A 7,847-nucleotide genomic window follows, 5' to 3' on the forward strand; every position below is an offset into this window, starting at 1 on the left:
GCAACACTGTAGCATTCGCGAAGTCCGTCAACCCAAATCTGGCTTATCTGCGATTAACGGCGGTGACGTACTCAGGCAGGAAGAAGTATGTCTGAGAGACGTGTAGAAAAAGGTCCCATAGGTGAGATCCATTGTGGGAGAGATATTATTGTGAGAGCAGCCTTGTTGCTCACTAAAGACCGAAGGCCAGGGTGGGGAGTATTTTAAGGACCGAACAACGATCTACAGCTTGCATTTATTTATATATCTGTAAATTATGTTTCTTTGTTATCCTTGTGTAAGGTCTTTGGATTGTGTGTGGGTAAATGAGTTTTCCTACAGCACAAATTTACTTCTTTTCTCCCACTAATCCCCTGCAGATGTGGTGCAATACAGCGCCTGAAAAATGTCGTGTGCCACTCAAGATATGACAAAAAAGTAAATTATACGGATTCAATACAATTTTCCTCGAAAATATTTCAGCAAAAATAACTATTTTTAAGGTAAGAAATATCGCTCACCATCTGCAATAGATGTTGCCAGGCCATAAAATCTACATGAGCATACCATGCTCGTAAATCCATGTCTTAAATGACGCAGCGGCTGGTAAACGATAAAATCAAAAGCAGTTGCATATATAGCAGTTTTTAGACCGCGAATAGTAAAACAGAACAGTAATCGTACCTATACTATATCGTTACAGTAACTAAACAAACTCCAGTGAGATAACTCATATGAGGTGAAACATGTCTGAGAAATAACAGAAAACTGGAAATATTTGTCGTTTTGCAGATAGGAGCGTAATAAAAGCAATATTCATTAAAATAGAACCTAATAAGAGGATGTGAAACTGAACTTAGGAAACAGGTGGGAAGCTTATGAAATGAGTTGCTAGAGAAGATTATTAAAAACCGTCGGTAAAAATAAAGAGCGGAATGAAGAATCACGAGAAAGAGTTGATAAGGATGTGATAGGAGAAGTTGTAAGTAGGGCTTATGGTACGGTAACCAAAAACTGAGAACTTCGCATTCCAAAGAGCCGTAGGACGGAATTTTTGTTGGGTGGACTAACACTAAAATATATGGAACACATTGTACAGAGCTTTGGGTACAATGTATTTTCAAAGTTGAAGGGATAGGCATTAAACAGGAAGAGATAGGTTACGGTATCAAAGCAGCTGATATTACCAAAGAATTTTAAAAAATCAGTCGATAAAGGGTAAGTCATGTATACTGCTCTGTGCTTATTATTAAAGCTGACTCGTCATTTTGTTCTGAAAATATAATAAAATAAATAATTTTAAAATATCTCAAAAGTTAAAGAATATTGATCGCAGAGCAGAGAAATGTAACGTTACGGGGAACTCTATACAACATTGTGATTGGTCAAATGAAGAACAAGTAACTTGCCAGCTACTGAGTTAGCCTCAATTTACAGACGAGTAGCGTATTTGAAATTATGTGTCTGTGCATTACATTCTAAGACAGATGCACAAAGAGCAGCAAATAACAGATGAGATGAAGAAGATGAGGAGAACGAATACTCCAAGAAGTGAGCGATTTCGTTTGTAGTCTTAAGGTGATGGTAATGAACCATTCTGCTGGATATTACTTGAACGGATAACGTAACTGAAATAATTCCGGATCTCCCATTCTTTGGATTTTGGGCAGTCATTGACTTTGATGGAAACGAACTAATTTCTCATAGTTCTTCATCTAGACAGAACGGTACAATCGTCAGAAGTTTCAGGAGAATAAAATGGATCGGAAGGAGAAATCTGAGCACCAAAAAATAATATTTCTAATAGGAATTAAATATTGAACGAGTGTGTAACCGTACTGATGTTACGAGTCCGTAGATCGCTTTGAGTAGAAGCATCGACAGTTATTGGTTTTGGTTAAACTCTATGTATTCGGGGTTTTCTGATTCTGAGTATCGTATTTATGTGTGGTGTGGGCGAGGAAACCGCATCACATTTCATCTTCGAATGCGAGTCACTGGAGATTAAAGGACACAGAATATTCGGATCAACGTGACCTGAAGAAATTGTGTCTAGCAAAGCACAGGTAAAGGATCTCCTTGTACTGTTAAAGGGAATTGGTTGCCTTTACTACAGACACAGGGAACGATACATCACAATAACCCCTGTTTCGGTGCGGGCAGCAGCGGGCTTGACCAATGTTGTTTTTGCTTCCCTGGTAAAATCAATCAGTCAATCAGTCGTTGTATTTATTGCAGACAATTCGGTAAACCTGTGACTGCTGAAGCATGTAACAAGTATAATTTTATCGATATTGTGGAGGGTGGTGTCAAACACAGCCCGTGAGTTTGATGGAGTGGCAGACTAGTTATTATTCATTTTCTAATTAATCGAGTCTATTACCGAGGGATTGATTTTGACGTCAGATTGTGAGTTTATAGCTCGATGAGTTTGCTTAGTGTTTAGAGGGAACAAAAATAAAGGACGGTAACTTTTTTTGAAGCAAAGTTCGTTACAGCAGACAGCTGACAGCGCTGTAAGAGGCAATTTGTTTAAGCACTCCCGTAGCGGATGCGAAGCTCTCAGCGATGACGGATCGCGTCACTGTGCAGAAAAAAAAGAGACCAAGTTTAGAGGTCGTTAAAGATAACGAACCAAGCAAGAGACAACATGTTTTGACGTAGAGTACTGTTGCTGTATCGGTATTCCGCAAGCCAGCGTGCAGTATACAGTGGTGGGTGCATGCGGAACATGTATCATTTTCCAGCCTCCTGTTTCATTCGCTCTCAACAAGGTCATCAGTCCCCTAGAACTTAGAACTACTTAAACCTAACTAACCTAAGGATATCACACACATCCATGCCCAAGGCAGGATTCGAACCTGGGACCGTAGCAGTCGCGCGGTTCCAGACTGTAGCGCCTAGAACTGCTCGGCCACCCCGGCCGGCTTTCATGGTACTAAAGGGTGCTGTAGAGGATAAAAACTGTAGGGGAAGACAGAGACTGGAGTTCATCCAAAAACTAATTGAGGACGTAAGGTGCATGTGCTACTCATGGACGAATTCGTGCAGAGCGGTCAGCAGTAAGATGACTAGAAAAAAAGAAGGAAAACCAGTGACAAGCAGCGTTTCCATCAGATCAGGATGCGTCACTCACGGAACCTAAACGGTTAAGGTGATTTCTTGCGAAAACTAGAAGACCGAGATTCGAGTAACGGTTTGGGAAAGTTTTCATTACGATATTGCAGTGCTTGTATTTTGAAGAAGCACTACGTAATGTTCTGTTGTACATGCATGCGTGCCAGAAGGAACAGGCCCTCGGCGGCTACAGCCTTCACGAAATACACGAAAGGCATTCGCAGTTGCGATTACGGACAACCATCATCCGTATGCTGGAACGACGACAATGAAAATTTGTGCCGGACCGGGACTTGAAGCAGGATTTGCCGCTTTAGGCCAGCGGTCGCCTTAACCGCTTCGGCTATCCGTGCACGACTCACGTCCAGACCGAAACTTCGATATGTCGTCGTTCATGCATCACAACCTCACACGTACGCGTTATCTAATTCCTGTACAGGGAGATGACATTGTAATTGAAAGTCGCTGCCTGGTCCGGAGGCATATTGCACAGTACTTCTTAACGACACAGGTACTGCAATTTCGTGTTTATCCGTCGGTACCAGGCAGCGACTTTCAATTGAAATTTTCCCCATCTGTACGGGAATTACGCAATGTGTTTACAAGTACAGGCTGTGCTGCATGAACGACGACATTGGGTCTCGCCATGAGTGGGGCACGGATAGCCAAAGCGATTAAGGTGACTGCTGACGTAAAGCGGGATATCCGGTTTCGAGTCCCAGTCCGGCACAAATTTTCGTTATCGCCACTCCTTTATATAGCTTATGGTTGTTCTTATTTGCAACTGCAAATACATTTAATATGTTCTCATGACTGGAATACTCTCTTTCAAATTCTGAAGGTGGCAGGGGTAAAATACAGGAAGCGAAAGGCTATTTACAATTTGTACGGAAACCAGATGGCAGATATAAGAGTCGAGGGGCATGAAAGGAAAGCAGTGGTTGGGAAGGTAGTGAGACAGGGCTGTAGCCTATTCTTAATATTATTCAATCTGTATATTGAGCAAGCACTAAAGGAAACAAAATAAAAATTCGGAGCTGGAATTAAAATTCATGGAGAAGAAATAAGAAACTTTGAGGTTCGCCGATGACATTGTAATTCTGTCAGAGACAGTTGAACGGAATGGACAGTGTCTTGAAAGGAGGATATAAGATGAACATCAACAAAAGCAAAACGAGGATAATGGAATGTAGTCGAATTAAATCGGGTGATGCTGAGGGAATTAGATTAGGAAATGAGACACTTAAAGTAGTGAAGGAGTTTTGCTATTTGGCGAGCAAAATAACTGATGAGGATCGAAGTAGAGAGGATATAAAATGTAGACTGGCAATGGCAAGTAAAGCGTTTCTGAAGAAGAGAAATTTGTTAACATAGAGTATAGATTTAAGTGTCAGGAAGTCGTTTCTGAAAGTATTTGTATGGAGCGTAGCCACGTATGGAAGTGACACATGGACGATAACTAGTTTGGACAAGAAGAGAATAGAAGCTTTCGAAATGTTGTGCTACAGAGGAATGCTGAAGATTAGATGGGTAGATCATATAACTAATGAGGAGGTACTGAATAGGATTGGGGAGAAGAGAGGTTTATGGCACAATTTGACTAGAAGAAGGGATCGGTTGGTAGGGCATATTCCGAGGCTCAAGGGATCACCAATTTAGTATCGGAGGGCAGCGGGGAGGGTAAAAATCGTGGAGGGAGACCAAGAGATGAATACACTAAGCAGATTCAGAAGGATGTAGATTGCGGTAGGTACTGTGAGTTGAAGCAGCTTGCACAGGATAGAGTAGCATGGAGAGTTGCATCAGACCAGTCTCTGGATTGAAGACCACAACAACAGCAACAAGTTTTCATTAATCATGACATGTTTATTACTTCCCTGTTATTATTACGAGGTAACACTCTTCTTAGAACAAGAAAGTGATTGTCCCGAAATTTGAGATAGGCCGGGCTTCTGTCTCGCTGACGGTACAGCTGCCTATGCGGTTCCAGATCTGGAAGGTGTTCCCGGCCGCTGTGTAGCAGTGTACGTACAACCCGGCACTAGGCGACCGTGACCCGCGAGAGTTTCCGCGCGCCAGCAGCGCCAGGCAGGCACCTCGGCGCGATGTGTTTGTTCTTCGCAAATCCCCTTTCATCCGAGAGCTCTTTGTCGTGCGCTGCAGAAACAATGAGGCCCTTCTCTTTCGCTGCTTATCTCGCGGATACAAAGCAGTTAAACAATGAACGGGCCGCGGGAGAAAGGACGGCGCCGGCGGCTGCGGCGGCGAGACGCCGCTATGCGACGCGAGACGACAGCGTCGCGACGCCCGACAAACTGGGCCACCCCCTCCCTCCCCCACACTCTCGTCCACACGTTGCTACTCCTCGCCCGCGTGGAGCGGCTCCGCGCCAGCGTCAGCATCGATGACATATCGTACGTCGTAGCCTCTGCACGCACCTCTGTATTATAAACTGCCTGACATAAAAAGCAAAGCGCTCAGATGACATGACCGGATGTTAGACTTCTGAAAATACCTATTCCGCGGTAAGTAAGCGTACATGACGGTAGTCTATCTTGTACTCTTTGTCAGTTAAGATGGTAACCACGTTATCGACCCGCCAGGATAGCCGAGAGCGCTAACGCGCTGCTTCCCGGACTCGGGTAGGCGCGCCGGCCCCGTATCGAATCCGCCCGGTTTGCCGGCCAGCCTGGGTGTGGTTTTTAGGCGGTTTTCCACATCCTCCTAGGTGAATACCGGGCTGGTCCCCACGTCCCGCCTCAGTTACACGACTCACAAACATTTGAAACACATTCACACTATTTCACGATCTACAGTCTACGCTCACAGCTGTGCTACACTAATTCCGTCCTGGGGGGTACAGGGTGGCGGCTGGAAGGGCATCCGGCCACCCCTTCACCATTAACATGCCAAATCCGGTTAACCATGGCCAGCCCTGCGTAACCGCGGGACAAGGCGCAAGCGATAGATAGAATGGTAACCGCGTTACCGACATGTTAGGTGTGTTGCATACCTATCGGGAGTTACCGCATTTCTATCGCTATGTTTTCGTAAGTGATCACTGTATCACTAGATTCCCCTAAGAACCGACAGCAATGAAACGTCTAGAAACTGAGTGAGGATGTATAAATGGCCGCGCAATCTACGGAACATTTTCGTTCTACTTAGTCATCATCCTGGATTCCTTAAAAACAAACAGTACTTGTACCAACATCGAAATTTTGAGTGTTTAATTCCGGTTTTCTTCGAAAATTGTTGATTTGTAACATAAAACAGACGGATATTGCAGTAAAAGTAAAAAGATACACATTTATCGTATAACACAAGATAACGCAATTTCCTCGGAAATAGGGTAAGATTGAATCCAAAACGCAAAACAAAAATATATCAAACATCACTTCAGTAGTTCATCGAGATACATAAGACATGTTTCAGTTATTGCTAAATAACTTACGCACTTACAAATAATAACAGGAATCTCTTTCCTTTGATCATGAAGATGAACGTTTTATTGGATACGAAAGAACAACAACAGTTATACAGATTGTTTTAGGTTTGTGCATGTAAACTGCACTTGCATCACAAGTAATTGTTTTGGTTACATAAACGCAATCACGTTACGCAATCAGCTACTTTTTATTACGGTACTTATAAAATGAAAGACATATTTTATGAATATATAAAATAGTTAATGGAGTAACACTGAACGATTTGTGGTTCTAATTACGTGCAAAACAAATAAACAAAAAACAACGAGAAATCTTAGGCTCCCAATTTGCTCCACGCACTCATTTATGATCCTTTCCCTACCAATGCTAACAATACTAGCAGTAGTCTTACCATTTATTACGTTATTTATGTACTATACCAAAACTATCGAACTGTAACTCTACTGGACTTCGTAAACGTACGCACTATCGATGGGTATGTAAATGTGCTCTAATTCTCTGCAATAGGCTGAAAGGCCAACACGCTAGATCGTACCAGGCCTCTTATGGTACATGAAGAACATGGAAGACACCAGATGTTGAGCGCACGTTGTGAAGGACGCGGAGATCCCGCATACTCGTATGAGACAGCCTTGTCAGCACCTGGCAGAGAGTCATTGTTAACAGCCATTTGGTCGGTAGGCCGCATCGTGCATATTCAGAATTGTGAGGCATTCGGATGTGACAGTGGTCCGATGCTGGACAGCGAGGGGACCTGTTGGCAAGCATACTCGTCCACAAGGTTCCCATACGCCTTGGCTGAGCGTCTCAAGGAGGGATGACCGTATTGTGCACCAAGCACATCGTAACTCCTTCACATCTTCGCCTACCATCCGAGGACAAGTGATATACTCCCTGAAACATTCTGTGTGACCACCCAAACGTTCGTCGGGGACTGCCAGCAGCCGGGATAGGGAATTATTGTCCCACGCATAGGCTGCAGTTAACACCCTAGCACAAACTACTACGTTTCGATTCGTGCCCTGGTGCCGTGGTCAGAAAGCATGTACTGTCGATGAATGGAGCTGCAATGTGTTCAATGATGAATCATGATTCTGCACTATACGATGGATAACCAGTATCAGCGAGTACGTGGTTCACCTGAGAAGAGATCCCACTCTCCCAGTGTTTTGGACAAATACAGCGGTGTTACTTCTCGTGTCTTGGTGTGGACAGCCATCGGGTATGACTTCAGGTCAAGGCTGTTAGTCACTGCAGGAACTCTCAAGGCACAACAGCACGTTACGGACATCCTGCACCGTC

Source organism: Schistocerca americana, chromosome 3 (genome assembly GCF_021461395.2).
Source record: "Schistocerca americana isolate TAMUIC-IGC-003095 chromosome 3, iqSchAmer2.1, whole genome shotgun sequence".
NCBI classification, from domain to species: Eukaryota; Metazoa; Arthropoda; class Insecta; order Orthoptera; family Acrididae; genus Schistocerca; species Schistocerca americana.